The sequence below is a fragment of the Cetorhinus maximus genome, chromosome 1 (assembly GCF_964194155.1).
Source record: "Cetorhinus maximus chromosome 1, sCetMax3.hap1.1, whole genome shotgun sequence".
Taxonomy (NCBI): Eukaryota; Metazoa; Chordata; class Chondrichthyes; order Lamniformes; family Cetorhinidae; genus Cetorhinus; species Cetorhinus maximus.
The window spans coordinates 178,988,457-179,006,240 of NC_135879.1; the positions used below are offsets into that span (position 1 = coordinate 178,988,457).

At 42.0% G+C, this 17,784-nt stretch overlaps 1 protein-coding gene across 6 annotated transcripts in view; it reads left to right on the forward strand.

Moving 5' to 3' along the window:
- The first annotated feature begins 9,083 nt into the window (after nt 1-9,083).
- Nucleotides 9,084-17,784, forward strand: part of atosb (atos homolog b) — a 155,700-nt gene continuing 146,999 nt past the window's right edge. For 4 of the 6 annotated variants that reach the window (XM_078550273.1, XM_078550280.1, XM_078550247.1 and 1 more), the window contains exon 1: nt 9,173-9,303. The gene's annotated coding sequence lies outside the window, so the exon portion shown is untranslated. Of the gene's footprint in view, nt 9,304-17,784 lie in introns of all 6 variants that reach the window. The other 2 variants (XM_078550256.1, XM_078550264.1) reach the window with 2 other exon arrangements.

Sequence of the window (17,784 nt, forward strand, 5' to 3'; positions counted from 1 at the left end):
GGTAAAGCATGCAGATATAAGGATAAGACTCACAGAGGCATGTCATTAGCTGTGCTTGGTGATGCCCTCAATGCCTGAACCCATTCCCCCCCCCCACCCACATCCCAGACAGCATATGAGCTCTCTGTTGGAAGGGTCAGGGACCCACAATGGCCTGCAGACTAGATAGAATGCAGCGGGGCTATGAGGCGTCACATTATCATGTTGCCACTGAGGCCTATGTCCCCCCTACCATTCAGTGAAGTGAGTGTGAGCATTTAAAGGTTCACTTACCCTGGCGCAGTGGATGAGGTCATTCATGCGTTTCCTGCATTGCAGGGCAGTTCTCCGGCGGATGCCGTGGGCACTGACTACTCTGGAGACTTTCTCCCATGCTGGGTTGGTCTGTCTGTTTGGCCTCCTCCTCCAATCCTCTGGGTAAAGGACACCTCTCCTGGCCTCCACTTCATTCAGCAGGACTCCCAGGGAGACATCACTGAATTTGGATGCAGGAGCTCTCTGTGCTCTGCGGGCCAACTCCTCCTTGAATGTTAGGTAGGTTGCTGTCCGGGCGCCTTCTAAATATGGCGCCCAGATATGATGGTGGGATGCATACCATCCAGCCTGCCCCGCAAAATGTTGGGAAACCTCCCACTGTATAATTAGTGAGGCCAGCGTAGTACGATGTGCTGTGAATTCCCTCCAGCCTCCGTTGTGAGAAACACTCCTTGTTCTAGCCCCCACCACGGGACTTAGACCCAGAATGGAAAATTCCACCCACAGAGTGAGGATAAATGGGTTAATTTCAGATTGGCAAACTGTAACTTGTGGGATACCACAAGGATCAACTGTTTACAATCTGTATTAATGACATGGATGAAAGGGCAGAGTGTATTGTAGTCAAATTTGCTGATGATACAAAAATAGGGGGGAAAGCAAGTTGTGAGGAGGACACAAAGAGTCTGCAAAAGGATATAGATAGATTACATGAGTGGGCAAAAATTTGGCAGATGGAGTATATGTGGGAAAATATTACATTATTCTCTTTTATAGGAAGAATAGAAAAGCTGAATATTATTTAAATGGGGAGAAACTACAGAATGCTGCTGTAAAAAGGGATATGGGTGTCCTCTTACATGAATAACAAAAGGTTAACATATAGATACAGCAAGTAATAAGAAGGAACTCAGTAGGGTACATACCTCCGCCACGCTGTATTAAATCAATGTGATTACAATTACGCAGCTCTTCCTTGACACTTTACCATGTCTGGGTGATGCTCTGAAAAAAGCTGAAAAAAAGAAATCTTTATTAAGAGTTTTCATCTCACTTAGAGGCCTCAGGCCAATCCATCTCCAACAACCTGCTCTGAAAACTCTGCTCAAATTTTGATAGCTGTGAAAAATTCCACCACAGCAGCTAGGACAATCTACAAAATTCTAAAACAACCCACAGCATTCTAAAAAAAAGTAAATTTCCCTTATAAATGTTAATGGATCCTTTAAAAAAATTATTGGATCTGGATCCGGATCATTGCCAAAAATTAATCAGTTCTTCCTTGGGTAATACAATATCCGTGTGGCAGATTTCATTGAAATCTGTCCGTTAGTTTTTGAGATATATTGTTTACAGGCAGACCAACAAACAGGGACAAAAACATTACCTCTGCTCATCTTCAGTGGCAGAGGTAATTAGGAAAGCAACAACTTATATGTATATAGCACCTTTAACGTAATGAAAAGTCCCAAGGTGATTCACAGAAGCATTATAAAACAAAGTGTGATACATAAAGAGATATTAGGTCAGCTGACCAAAAGCTTGGTCAAAGAGTTAGGTTTTAAGGAACAACTTAAAGGAGGGAAGCGAGCTAGAGAGACAAAGAAGTGTAGGGAGGGTATTCCAGAGCTTGGGGCCTAGGCAACTGAAAGCACAGCCACCAATGGTGGAGCAATTAAAATTGGAACAAAAATAAAAATAGCTGGAAAAACTCAGGAGGTCTGACAGCATCTGCAGAGAGGAATACAGTTAGCGTTTCGAGTCCGTATGACTCTTCATCAGAAAAGATGCACGAGAGGCCAGAAATAGAGAAGTACAAATATCTCGGAGGGGTGTGGCGCTGGGGGAGATTACAGATTGGGAGAGATGAGGCCATGGTGGAATTTGAAAACAAGGATGATAATTTTAAAATCAAGATGTTGCTTGAGTTGGAGCCAATATCTATCAGTGACAACAGGGGTGACAGGGAGTGGAGCATGCTGCATGTTAAGACATGGGCAGCAGAGTTTTGGATGACCTCAAGTTTACAGAAGGTAGAATGTGTGAGACCAGTCAGGAGTGCATACAAATAGTTGAGTCTAGAGGTAACTAAAGCATGAATGAGGGTTTTTGCAGCAGATGAGCTGAGACAGGGTGAAGTGGACGATGTTACAGAGGTGGAAATAGACAGTCTTGGTGATGGAACGAATATGAAGTTGGAAGTTCATCTCGGATCAAATGTGACATGAAGGTTGTGAACCGACTGACCTAATCTCAGATTGTTGCCAGGGAGAGGGATGGAGGTGGTAGTTAGGAAATGGAGTTTGGAGCAGGGACTAGAAACAATGGCTTCAGTCTTCTCAATATTTAATTGGATAAAATTACTGCTCATATAGTACTGGATGTCAGATAAGCAGTCTGATAATTTAGCAGTTGTGGAGGAGTCAAGAAAGATGGTTGTGAGGTAGAGCTGTGAATCATCAGCATACATGTGGAAACTAAAGCTGTGCCTTTGGATGATGTTGCTGAGAGACAGCATCTAGATGAGAATTAGGAGGGGGGAAAGGATTGATGCTTGGGGGACAACAGAGGTAATGATGCAGGTGCAGGAAGACAGGCCATTGCAAGAGATTCTCTTCCTATGGTTAGATAGATAAGAATGGAACCAGGTAGAGCAGTGCCACCCAGCTGGATGACATTGGAGGTGGTTGGTGTGGTAAGTTATGTCAATGGCTGCAGACAGTTCAAGAAGGACGTGGAGGGAAAGTTTGCCTTTGTCACGGTCACACTGTATATTATTTGTCACTTTTTTTATTTGTTCATGGGGTGTGGGCGTTGGTGGCTCGGTCAGCATTTATTGCCCATCTCGAATTTCCCTTGAGAGGGTGGTGGTGAGCTGCCTTCCTGACCAGATGCAGTCCATGTCTTGTAGGTACACCCACAGTGCTATAGGGAGGGAGTTCCAGGATTCTGACTTTTATGAAAGCTATTTCGTCACCGAGTCTGGTGTGGAGGGATTCAGACATGGAGTTCCGTGAAAGATAGGAATGGATTTGAGAGGTTCAAGGACTTTTAAGAAGAATACATTCAAGGACTTTTGAGAGGAAATGGAGGTTAAAGATGGGACAGTAGTTTGCAAGGGATGGTGGGGTGAAGGCTTAATTTTTTTTTAGAAGAAAATGGAATTTTGGCTTTTATTGCAAGGAGGTAGTATATATTGCAAGGGGGAGTATTAAAGTGGGGAAGTCTTGTTACCTCTTTCGCAGGGCATTGGTGAGACTGCACCTAAAGTATCGCGTACAGTTTTGGTCTCTTTACTTAAGGAGGGATATACTTGCATTGGAGAAAATTCAGAGAAGGTTCGCTTGGCTGATTCCTGAGATGAAGGCATTGTTTTATGAAAGGTTGAGCAGGTTGGGCCTATACTCATTGAAGTTTAGAAGAATGAGAGGTGATCTTATTGAAACACATAAGAACCTGAGGGCACATTGCACCTGTTTCAGCTAAACAAAATAAGTGATAGCCATTCGTTGGTTCATTCCTCAGGGAAATACCTTTATAATCAGAGTCAAGCTGCCTGGCTTAAAATTTCAAACAATGCTTGGCAGTTAACTGTCAGTCATCATTAACCGGTGCATTTTCTATGGCAATGCCTGTACCAATCAGAGTCCACTTGCCAACCAATCAGCACTCTCTTCTTATACAGTATAAAGTTGTTGCTTCCCCTGACATTGCTATTCTTGTGATTTTCCCTGATAAGTGCAAGACGAAAAGCTTTGACAAAATGTATTTTTCAGCAATACTCAAGAAAATATACATTTGTTGTGAAGTATTAAATTTGAAATGTTCACCATTGCTTACCTAGTCTCGTATCATTTAGTCTATTTTCCAAATTTACCATAGCCAACTCTCCTCTCATACCTACAGAGTTTTCCTTGTTCAGATTTAAGGCCTTAGTTTTGGACTTAACTAAATTCCTCTCAAAATCAATATAAAAATCTAACACTTTGTTCACTAATCTCTAGAAGTTCATTTACTATAAGGTTATTAATTAACCCTTTCTCATTGTTTGAAACTAGGTCTATTCCCTAGTTGGTTCCACAACATACTAATCTAGAAAGTTATCTTGAATACATTCCATTAACTTGTCCTCTACACTATTACCATTACTCCACACTTTTGCCATTATGTGGTTTAGTTAGGGGAGATGGTGGTGTAGCCGTTATGTCACTGGACTTGTAATCCAGGCTAATTCTCTGGGGACATGGGTTCAAATTCCATCATAGTAGCTGGTGGAATTTAAATTCAGTTAATAAATCTGGAATATAAAATTGGTCTCAGTAATGGTGGCCATGACAACATAGGAACAGGAGTAGACCATCAAGCCTGCTCTGCTGTTCAATTAGATCATAGCTGATCAACCAACTCAACACCGCTTTCCTGTGCTGTCTCCATATTCCAAGATGTCATTAGTCTTCAGAAATCTATCCATTTCTGTTTTGAACATGCTCAATGATTGAGCTTCCACAGCCCTCTTCTGGGATAGAGAATTCCAAAGATTCACCACCCTCTGAGTGAAGAAATTCCTCTTCATCTCAGTCTTAAATGGCCTACCCCTTATTCTGAGATGATGTCCCCTGGTTTTAGATTTACCAGCCAGGGGAATCATCTTATCTACATCTACCCTGTCATGCCGTGTAAGAATTTTGTAAGCTTCAATGAGGTCTCCCCTCATTCTTTGAAATTCTAGGGAGTACAGACATGATCTCCCCAATCTCTCCTCATAAAACAATCCCGCCATTCCAGGGATTAATCTGGTGACCCTCCATTGCACTCCCTCTAGGGCAGGTATATCCCTCCTTAGATAAGGGGACCAAAACTGTACACAATACTCCAGGTGAGGTCTCACCACAGCTCTATAAAACTGCAGCAAGACATCTTTACTCCCGTACTCAAATCCCTTGAGATGAAGGCCAACATGCCATTTCCCTTCCTAATTGCTTCCTGCACCTGCATGCTAACTTTTAGTGACTCATGAACAAGGGTATCCAGGTCCCTTTGGACACCGGCACTTCCCAACATCTCACCATTTAAGAAATATTCTGTCTTTCTGTTTTTTCTACCAAAGTAAATAACTTCATACTTATTCACATTATATCTGCTATGTTCTAACCCATTCATTTAGATTGTCTAAGTCCTCTTGAAGCCTCCTTGCATCCTCCACACAACTTACGTTCCCAACTAGTTTGGTGTCATCAGCAAATTTGGAAATATTACATTTGGTCCCCATATCCAAATCATTTATATAGATTGTGAACAGCTGTAGACTTAGCACAATTCCTTGTGGTACCCACGGGTAACAGCCTGCCATCCTGAGAATGATCCGTTTGTTCCTACTCTCTGCTTTCTGTCTGTTAACTAATTCTCAATCCATACTAGTATATTTCCCCCAATCCCATGCGCTCTAATATTATTTACTAGCCTCCTGTGCGGGTCCTTATCAAAAGCTTTCTGGAAATCCAAATACACCACATCCACCGGTTCTCCTTTAGCAATGCTACAAGTAATATCCTCAAAAAACTTTCAACAAGTTTGTCAAACATGATTTCCCTTTCATAAATCCATGTTGACTCTGCCCAATTTTATCATTCTTTTCTAGTTATCACATCCTTTATCATAGATTCTAACATTTTCCCTACTACTGACATCAAGCTAACAGGTCTGGAGTTCTCCATTCTCCCTCTTCCCCCCTTCTTAAATAGTAGGGTTACATTTGCTTTCAAAACTAACATCGATTGTTATAAAAACCCACCTGGTTTGCTAACGCCATTTAGGGAAGGAAATCTGTCACCCTTACCTGATCTGGCCTACATGTGATTCCAGGCCACAGCAATGTGGTTGACTCTTAACTGCTCTCTGCAATGCCCTAGCAAGCCACTCAGTTCAAGGACTATTAGGGATGGGCAAGAAATGCTGCCCTTGCCAGCGATGCAAAGAATAAAAAAAAATTCTTGCCTGAGTCAGTCACAAAAATTCAGGCTGACGGTCCAGTGCAGTACAAAGGAAGTGCTGCATTGTTGGAGGTGCTGTTTGGATGAGATATTAAATTGAGGTCCTGTCTGCTCTCTCAGGTTGAGACAAAACATCCCATGGAACTATTTCTAAGAAGAACAGGGGCATTATCTTCAGCATCCTGGCCAATATTTATCCCTCAATCAACATCAAAAAACACATATTATCTGGTCATTATCACATTGCCATTTTAGGAGCTTGCAATGCACAAATTGCCTGCCATGTTTCCTACATTACAAGAATGACTACACTTCAAAAGTACTTCACTGACTATATAATATTTTGGAACTTCATGAGGTTGTGAAAAGTGCTATATAAATGCAAGTTATTATTCTGAAACCAAATTATGGCCTCATGCAACTAAATGCAAACTACCAAGTCTGTGTAACTTCTTGCTCTCATATTATCACAGACTTACAAAAAGGGCTATCAGGAAGTTGGAGTTGTATCAGTTTTAAAAATTATTGGCCAGTTTTTGCACACTTTCTAGATGGGCTTGCATTCTCTGTCTCAACTTTTTAACTCTCCATCCATAGCAATAAAAACAGACAAGAGTGATACAATTAGGCAACTCCAGCAATAATTGGTTCCATGTGCTTAAATATTGAAATTCCTTAAGTTGTTTTCTCAGCAGCGAAACTTCATTCTGTGACAGCTGTGCTTCAGTTGGTAGCACTCTCGCGTGAGTCAGATGGGGTTGTGGAATTAAGTCCCACTTTAGGACTTGAGCACAAAATTCAAATATTAACATTCCAGTGCAGTACTGTGGGAGTTGGAGGTGCCATCTCTCAGATGAGAAGTTAAACCGAGGCCCTATCTGCTCTCTGGAACGTAAACAATCACATGGCATTATTTTGAAGAGGAGCAAATACAAAAACAAAATACTGCGAATTTGGAAATCTGAAATAACAGAAATGAATCACAGAATTGTTACAGTGCTGGAGGAGGCCAGTAGGCCCATCGTGACTGCACAGGCTCTCTGAATGAGCAATTCACTTAGCACCATTCTCCCACCTTCTCCTCATAACCCTACACGTTCTTCCTCTTCAAATAATAGGCTAATTCCCTTTTGAATGCCTCGACTGAACCAGCCTTCACCACATTCTCAAGCAGTGCATTCCTGACATTAACCACTCGCTGCATGAAAAAGCCTTTTCTCATATCACTTTTGCTTCTTTTACTAATTACTTTAAATCTGTGCCCACTCTTTCCCGATCCTTTCACAAGTGGGAACATTTTCTCCCTGTCTATTTTGTCTAGACCCCTCATGATTTTAAATACCTCAATCAAATCTCCTCCCAGCCTTCTTTTCTCCAAGGAAATCAGTCCTAACTTCTCCAATCAGAGCTGAAGTTCCGCATCCCTGCAACCATTCTCGTGAATCTTTCCTGCACTCTCTCCAATGCCTTCACATCCTTGCTAAGGTGTGGCACACAGAACTGGATGCAATACTCCAGCTGAGGCTGAACCAGCTACACAAGTTCAACATAACCTCCTAGCTCTAGTGCTCTATGCCCCTACTAATAAAGCTAAGATACTGTACGCTTTATTAACTGTGCTCTCAACCTGTGTCCTGCCATCTTCAATAACGTATGCACGTCCCTGGGGACCCAGGTCTCTCTGTTCCTGTACCCTTTTAGAATTGTACCCCTATTTTATACCGTCTCCATGTTCTTCCAATCAAAATCAATCATTCTCATTTCTCCGCATTGAACTTCATCTGCCACTTGTCCGCCCACTCCACCAACTAGTCTATGTCCCCTTGAAGTTCTACACTATTGTCACAATGCTTTCCAGTTTCGTGTCATCTGCAAATTTTGAAATTGTGTCCTGTATACCAGTGTCTAAGTCATTAGGTCAATGACCTTAGGTCAATGCTGAAAACACTTAGCAGGACTGGCAGAATCTGTGGAGAGAGAAACAGAGTTAATGTTTCCAGTCAGACACCTTTCATCAGAACTGAAAGTTATCCCTAATGTCCTAAGTATTTATCCTGCAATCAACATCACTCCAAAAGCTTATCTTGTCATTATCACATTGCGTGCACACGTTGGCTGCCAGGTTTTCTACATTATAGGGTTAACTGCACTTCAAAAGTACTTCAATGGCTGTAAAGCATTTTAGGATGCTCAGTGATTGTGAGAGGTGCTACATAAATGCAAATCTTGCTTTCTAACAAACCCTGCATACAGCATCTGCGCTAGGGCTCCCCATTCACTTCACTTCCTGCACAAGGTTTTTTGTTCAAATCAACCGCCGTCCGGTCACAGTGGTGAAGGTGTCAAGCGATGAGCGGGGCAGCTCCACGGCTCCCATTGGTCCCATTGGTCACCAGGGCGGTAAGGAGGTACTGATTGGCTGCCCCGCGGAGCCGGCTCTTCAACGGCTCCGCCCCCCCTCCCACGCCCCCGCGCACCGCGGCAACACCAAGCACGTGCGCCGAGTCTCGCCGGCCTGTGACGTCAAATGATTGACACCCCCATAAGCGGACGCAACTGACGTCTCATTCATCGGCGTGAAATGCAAATGAGGGTCTAGGTGTCCAATAACCTTCCAAGCTCAGGAGGGGGCGGGGTGGGGGAGTTGGCGAAGCACGGTCGCCTGACAACAGGCCGGAAGGAATGCATGTGTACGGAAGCCAGTGTGGGTCAAGCGGCGTTCTGAGCTGGGTTTGTTGTATCGAAGTGGAAGGGAGAGGAACAGTGTTTGGGGTGAGAGGTAAGGCGGGTCGGAGGGTCCTGGGGTTAGATTTGTGCCGGATGGGGAGGAGAGGCAGACAGGGGCGGGTGTCCATTTGCCTTGTTTTCCCAGCTGCTTGAACCAACTGTTAGTGGTGAGTTTCAGGAAGGAGTTAAACTCCCGACTTGCCGCAACAGATCAGCTGTGAGCACTGACTGCTCCTGCTCGGTGAAGGTATGAACCGTGGGGCTTTTTGTCTGTCAGCTCGCCGCCTCTGTCCTGAAGGTATTCAATGGACTGGTGGGCATCGCCTTTTCGGTGTGTAGGGGAAAATGTTGTATCCTGCCTTTGTGTCAATTTGTGCCACCGTAAAACTTGCAGGTTTCGGTCTAGTTTAAATTTCGGCGATTGATGCTCTTTCTTAATGTAATTCATGGTTTGTGAGGTGATAGTCGGAGGAAAGGGGGCTCCAGGAATGTACAGAGACATTTATAAGCCATTGACATAGAAATAACCGTGCAAAACGCGTATGATCTTGGGAACGTGAAGGGTGGTTCGTGTCAGTGACGGTTTTAATCTGTCAACTTGTTTGTCAGTCGATGCATTAATAATAAGGAAAAAGAGTGACTCCGGAGAACTTGTCAAATGATCTTTTGATCAGACAATTGCAAATAAGTGTATTATTGTGGATGCATTTCATGGATTGTTTTGTTTTTTTGATTATCTGGAAAAGAGACTGGATCCCCATGGTGACCATAGGAACGTCCTTATAAAGGGTTTATAAAAAGTATTGGTATCTACTGGTTAACCCATTGAGTTCTGGATTTTAGTTTATTGGGCCTAGTCTCCAAGGCACGCTTGTTTTTCAGCATCAAATCACTGAAATAACATCATGTGAAACTATAAATGAAGTGCATAAATATTTTCGAAAGCAAAATACTGGGGATGTTGGAAATCTGAACGTTAAAATGCTAGAAGTACTCAGCAGGTTTGAGTATCTGTGGAGAGACAGAAACAAAGTTAATGTTTCAGTTCTGGGATCTTTCATCACAACATTAATATTTTCTTTAAAAAAAAAACCTGAATTGTATGCATTTGCACGACTGGTGAACACCCCTGAAGTTAATTTCTTCATCCAGTGGTTATGGAGGTACGTTATGTTACTTCCTGAATTCTTTTCCAAGTTTTCTAACCTTTTATATTTGCCGGACTGATGATTGAATTCAATACTTTTTTTGAGGTCCCCTGACAGCCATAGCAACCGTTTGTTTATATGTATAATCCAAACCCTGATTGTCCAGCACAATTGGGAGACTATTCAACATGATTTTGCAAAAGTACAATTTTTAGACCATCTGAAAGCTCTTAGTAGGTATTAAATTTATGGTTACAGAAGACAATACTGCTTGACAACAATACTGCAATTTCAAAGTACTGAAAGGAAAATCATGTCATGAGTATATGGTACACAAGGTTATATGTGTTTCCTTTTGATATTCAGAGTTTAGCATCTAGATGGTCTATGAATGTTATTCTGGAGAGATCTGCAAAAGAGTCTTGTAATATCCTTAAGCCAATACCATATGAGGAAACAAATGTTTTTAGTTTAGAACACAGTTGTTAGAAATGGTGCTGGAGCAATTGGTTTATTGAAACATTCCAGTTAGTTAATGAAGCTGCAAGAGAATAAATTCCAGAAAATGTGGAGCGAGCCTATGGCTGAGTTGTAACATTTTCCCTTCTGAGTTAAAAGGTGTGAAGTGAAGACCGGATATCCATATCTGAATTCTGGGTTGACCCACAATGAGGATGAAATTCTGGTAGATCCCTAGATTATATTGGTTGTGGGAACCTGCAAAAGCTTTCTGCTGTATAAGACTAATGACCTATCTTATCGGTCGGTATAATTATGGTTGTGTCCATAGAAGGTCATCCATGCTGCATCTTGTCAGATGGTTAATCAGCTTGTGAATCCTTCCCATACTTCACTCAATTCTCCAAGTTGAGAGGGTGAGGATACAGCAATAAAAAATGAATTTGATTGATTATAGATGTGGGTATTCAAAGAGAAACAAAAATTATATTAGTGATGTGATACAGGATGGCCAGATAAGTCATAAACTTAGAAATAATATATAGAATTTAAATAGCGTCACTGCTGAAGCTAATATTGAATTGTCTGCTCTTTTAAGTACTTGAAATAATTTCAATGGAAAATCCAAGTTGTTTTTGTTAAAAGTGGTCATTTTACAATTAATTAAGCTGAATTTGAATGATTAAGTAATTCAATTAAGAGTCCCTAAGAGTCTCTGAAGGTACTATAGCTAAATTTACCGATGACACCAAAATAGGTGGGAAAGTAAGTTGCAATGAAGAAATAAGAAATTTACAAATGGATATGGACAGGTTAGGTGAATGGGCCAAAATTTGGCAGATGGAGTTTAACGTGGATAAGTGTGAGGTTATCCATTTTGGTGGGAAGAATAAAAAGGCGACTTTTTATTTAAATGGAGAGAAACTTCAGAATGCTTCAGTGCAGAGGGACCTGGGTGTCCTCGTGCATGAATCACTGAAAGCTAGTATGCAGATGCAGCAGGTAATAAGGAAGGCCAATGGAATTTTGACATTTATTGCTAAAGGAATAGAGTATAAAAATAGGCAAGTGTTGTTGCAACTGTACAAGGCATTGGTGAGACCGCACCTGGAGTACTGTGCGTGGTTTTGGTCCCCTTACTTGAGGAAGGATGTAGTTGCATTGGAGGCGGTTTAGAGGAGGTTCATTTGATTGATTCCAGAGATGCGGAGCTTGCCTTATGAAGAGAGATTGAGCAGTTTAGGCCTATACTCGCTAGAGTTTAGAAGAATGAGAGGAGATCTAATTGAGGTATATAAGATGCTAAAGGGGATAGACAAAGTAGACGTGGAGCGGATGTTTCCCCTTGTGGGGTATTCTAGAATGAGAGGCCATAGTTTCAGGCTAAGGGGTAGTAGATTTAAATCAGAGATGAGGAGGAATTACTTTTCTCAAAGGGTCGTGAATCTGTGGAATTCACTACCTCAGAGTGCAGTGGATGCCGGGACACTGAATAAATTTAAGGAGGAGATTGACAGATTTTTAATTAGTAATGGGCTGAAAGGTTGTGGGGAGAGGGCGGGAAATTGGAGTTGAGGCTGAAGTGAGATCAGCCTTGATTGAATTGAATACCAGGGCAGGCTCGAAGGGCTGAATTGCCTACTCCTGCTCCTAGTTCTTATGTTCTTATCCCTTCTCCCTAACAGAGGAGCACGTTTTTTGTCCTTTAAACCTGCTAAGCTGGTTGGGAAACCATCAACAATAGAAATGCAATTGTTTTCTCCTCCCACCCACCTCAGCAGTTCATGTTGGAAGGTATGGGAAGAAAGAGTGCAATTGCCCCTTCTCCCTTCCACAGTAGCAGTATCTCTAAGGTAAAAATTATATACTTATTGCAAAATCTGGACATTTTGAAACAGGAGTTGTGGACATGCAAGGGCTCCTTCTATTGTGTGCTCTGGAATACTTTTAAAGTTTCTAGATTTTACTTATCTCCTGAAGGCAATGACTGACTGAAATTAGGAGATGGTTTCACTCGAGCGCTCTCCTCAGGTAGTTATTTTTCATACAAGTGCTGGCTTGTAAGTATCAGAAGGAATTGAACTTCGGGCCTCTGTGCCAAAGTGCCGCATCGGCTGGATGCATTGTGACACTTTGATAGGGTCCTTCTATGCTGCAAAATTCAATAATTCTATAATCTCTGACTCAATATATTAATCTAGTGCCTGTGCATACTTCCTGTTTGCAGCTCCTGACTTTCAGTTGTCATATTTTTGTCACACTTTGAGTCATTTTCCCATTAAAAGTTACTATATATTTTAATGAAAAATGGCTGCCTAAACTCAATTTTGACAGCATAAGTTAGCCATTGGGTTCCCAGAGTTCGCTCAAAACTTTCTGGAACATCAATGCCATTCCACACTTTTCCTCTCAATAATTGAAATTTTTAATTCCAGAGTAAGGATTGAATCAACATTAAAAATATCAAATATAGATATCTCACAATAACACATTTAAATACATCCACTATGCCTTCCTTTATTAAAGTTTTTACTTCAAGGCCATTGCTACACTCAAAAGCCTAGGCCCAGAGTTGGTATATTTGTTTTAACCCCCAACTAAACTGAATCCTGGAATGTGTAGTCTGAGTGTGTGTACTTAATTTCCCATGATGCATCAGTACTGTCCAATTACCTCTATTGATTGGACATTTTTTAGAGCTCCAAACAATTTCTGTCCAGCAACTTTTCCTTCCATTAATTTTGAAACACAAAAGGACAAATTTCAAGAGCATTCCTGGAGTAAAATTTACATTGTTTTTTAAAGTTGTGCGGGGAAACAAGGGCAGTGGTTCTGAAGACATATCTGTTCTAGCTTTTGTTTTATGTTTCACAAACCTTAAAAATTGTATTAATTTGTTTTGGGGGAAGGGAAGTTCAAGAGTCTTCCTGTAATGTCACTTCAAATATAAAAAACACCAATTTAAATTTGAAGCCATCTCATAATCTCCACTTATGTTTTGCTGAGAGAAAAGCTCAATGACTGTGAGGAGTTCATGGACATCTTTGTCATTAAGATCTAGGCAATTCTATCAGCTGCCTCTGCCGCGTCCCTCCTTTCCAGTAGCCCATATGGCCAAATTTCCTTTAATGCTCCCTGCTGCCCTAGCCCTGAACTCACATTTTTCTCTACTTGCTCTCCTATCTCCCTTCATGCTATCTACCTTCATGGTCCTGCTGAGTTCATCTTGCCCATGACACACACCTCATGTTCCCTCAATCTTGATCACCCAATTTCCCCTCCTGAACCCCACCCACGTTAGCTGATATTGTAAACGGTTCTCTCGCTTCAGGTGTTGAACACTTGACCCCACTGTCCTTAAACTGCCATCGCATCTTCAACCTCCCTCTCCTCTCAAGAGTCCTTGAGAGTGTTGTCACTTCCCAAATCCATTCCCATCTTTCCTGGGACTCCATGTTTGAATCCCTCCAATCAGGTTTCTGCCCCTGCCACAGTACTGAAAGAACTCTTGCCAAAGCCACAGAATCCTATGTGACTATGCCAAAGGTAAATCTTCCCGCCTTGTCCTTCTTGACCTGTCTGTCACCTTTGACACTGTTGACCACACCATCCTGCTCCAGCACTTCTCCATTCTTGTCCAGCTGCGTGGGACTGCTCTCTCCTGATTTCATTTTCATCTATCTAATTCCAGATAATCGCCTGTAATGGCTTTTGCTCCTGCACCATTACCTCTGGTGCTCCCCAAAAATATCTATCCTAGGCCCCCTCCTATTTCTCATCTTTATGTTGACCCTTGGTGACATCATTTGAAGGCACAATATTGATTTTCACATGTACACTGATGACTCCCAGCTCTACCCCACAAGCACATCTCTCGACGACTCCACTGTTGCTAAATTATCAGACTGTTTACTTGATATCCAGACTGAAAGAGCCAAAATTTCCTCTAATTAAATATTGGGCAGACTAAAGCCATTGTTTTCAGTTCCCACCTCAAACTCCATCCTCTAACTGCTCACTCCATCCCTCTCCCTGGCAACAGTCTGAGATTAAGCCAGTCTGTTTGCAGCCTTGATGCCACAATGGAGGAGATGGTGACGTGGTGGTAATGTCACTGAACTAGTAACCCAGAAGCCCGGGCTAATTCTCTGGGGACAAAGGTTCAAATCCCACCATGGCAGCTGGTGGAATTTAAATTCAATTAATAAATTTGGAATTAAAAGCTACTCTCAGGTCTAGGTGTACAAAATTATGACTGGAATAGAGTGGACAGGATAAAATTGTTTCCCTTGGTGGAGAATGCTAGAACCAAGGGACATAGATTCAAGTTAAGTGGCAGAAGGTGTAGGGGGGACATGAGGAAGAACTTTTTTACACAGAGGGTAGTGGGTGTCTGGAATTTGCTGCCCAAGTTGGTGGTAGAGGCAGAAACTCTAAACTCTTTTAAAAAGTACCTGGATCTGCACCTTAAGTGCTGTAAGCTGCAGGGCTATGGGCCGGGTGCAGGAAGGTGGGATTAGAAAGGGCACCTGGGTGTCCTCGGGCTGGCATGGACAAGATGGGCCGAATGGCCTCCTTCTGTGCTGTAACTTTTCTATGATTCTAGGCCCAAGCTCTTGAATACCCTCCCTACACCTCTCCATCTCTTTACCTCACTTTCCTCTTTTAAGACACTTCTCAAAACTCCACTGTCCTTAAACTGCCATCACATTTCCAACCTCCCTTTCCTCTCAAAAGTCCTTGAAAATATTGTCACTTCCCAAGTTTCTGGTCATCTGACCTAATATCTCCTTATATGGGTCAGCGCCATACTTTGTTTTGTGATGCTCCTGTGAAGTGCCTTGGGATGTCTGATTATGTTAAAGGCGCTGTGTAAATGTAACTTGTAATTGGTTACACCATTGAGACAGGTATTGACTTCATAGCTGAAATGTGGGTGGGGGCCAAAAAAGGGTAGGGAAGACACCAATTTTTTACTCGCTTAGTTTCATTCAAAAGCTGAAGTTTGAAATCAAATGAAGGTTCTTTCAGGCTAAAGAATAGGAAGGAGGTTTAAACGGGGGGAGGGGTGGTTACAGGTTGAAGGTGAGGCACTTCTTGGGAGAGAATAGATGGAAGATTGTGCAAGTGGTTACAGAACAACCAAGCGGCAAAAATAATGACTAATTCAGAGGGGAAGAAGCATGGCACCTGATAAGCTATTGATAGAAAATGAAAAGCTAAGGGATGTAAGGGGGCCAAGGGGTTTGAGGGAAGCATGCATGGTTGAAAAGGAGGTTTCTGAGGTCCACATTTTCCCTGAAATTCTCACCAGAAATGCAATTTACAACAGTTTGTTGTTCCTTTCCCCACATATCATGCCAAACTACCAATATCATCTTATCCAAAAGAAATCAGAAAAGCAGATGAGGACAGAGAAAGATAAGTATAAAAAATGAGGGGAGGAGAGAAAAGCAGAAATGGCAACAAGAAGACAGCAAAGATGGGTAGGAGACACTCGATATGGGAGAATCCAGATACATGTGTTAAAATCCCACGGGCAATTTAAAATCAATTAACTAAAAATAAATAGTATCAGTAATGGTGGCCATGAAATATAGGATTGTTGTAAAAATCAAGTTCACTAATGCCCTTTAAGGAAGAAAATTTGCCATCCTTATCAGGTCTGGCCCATATATGACTCCCGATGCACAGTCATGTGGGTGACTTTTCCAGCAATGCCCACATCCCATGAATGAATGAAAATAAATTGCTGACTCACTGTGCCAAGCCATGACAGATCAACTAGTAATGTTTGGAAACTCTTATGTCTTCTGCTCATCCTGTTAATTTTTTCTCTGTTATAAATTTGCATGCAAAATGTCTTTGGTGGATAGTGAGGTGGTTAAGTTACTGGTCTAGAAAACATGAGTTCAAATTCAGTTCTTCTAAAATTCGCCTGGAAGTGAAAAGCCAGGACCAGTAAAAGTGACCATGAAGCTGTTGTATTACTATGAAAATTCAACTCGTTCAGTTATGTCCTTTAAAGAGGAACATTTGCTGTCCTTCCATGGTCTGGCCTACGTGTGACTCCAGACCCACACCAACATGATTGACTCTTAACTGTGATCTGAAGTGGCCCAGCAATACACTCAGTTGCATCAAACCACTCGAAAGAAGAACAAGAATCAAAACTGTGGCCTCGTCATCGAATGAGGACACAACAAAGGGAAACACAGAGTTGAAGGGTCATGAGGACTCGAAACGTCAACTCTTTTCTTCTCCGCCGATGCTGCCAGACCTGCTGAGTTTTTCCAGGTAATTCTGTTTTTGAAAGGGAAACACAGCCCGGTCAACCTTGCAATGGTCTTGCTGATATCTGGAGACTGGTGTGAAAGTTGGGAGAGCTTTGTGACAGACTAGTCAAGCAAGATTCTGACATAGTCATAAACATAGAATTGTGTTTATAAGCCAGTATCCTAGACTCCTCCATCAACGTCTCTCTACATCTCTTGTCCCAGATGCAGAACTGACCATCAGAGGCAAAGGTATAGTGGATGGGTGAGTGACTTTTTTGAGTCCTCAGCATACTCTGGAGCCCAGAGTCAATGGCTTCAAGCCAACCATGGACAAGGAAACATACTGCTGATGAATCTGTGCTCTTCCATATTGAACGTCACTAGGAGGAAGCACTGAAGGTAGCAAGGACACGGGATTTACTCTGGGTGGAGAATTCAGCAGTATTCAGGGGAGAGGTAAAGAAAGAGGGAGTAATCAGGTGCCCTAGCACTTGAAGTCTTTCAGTATTTGGGGTATTATCAAGGACCAGGAAGACAGTTAAAGAGGTGGCAGTAATGGGGACAGATTTCAATAGCATTGCAAGGAATAGGCTTGAAGAGAAACTGAATCAATCTGCTGAGGCTCATTCTGGACTTTTGGGCATTCATGCATTTTGCTTCTGGATTATAAGTCTGATTCCTTACTTCCGTCAGTTTTAAGTGGAAAATATGCTTCAATACTGCAGTTGCTGACTACATTAGTTACAGCTATATTAGCTGTAGAATAATTAGAATGTTTACAATTAGGTAATACTGGCTAGCTTCTGAAACAAAGATTGAAGTACTGGTGATGTAATTGGGTTGGTTTGTTTAACTGAGAACTTTTCAAAATTCTTCTTTTTAAAGAACTCGCAAATGATCTTTCAATGATAAGTATGAAAAAAACAT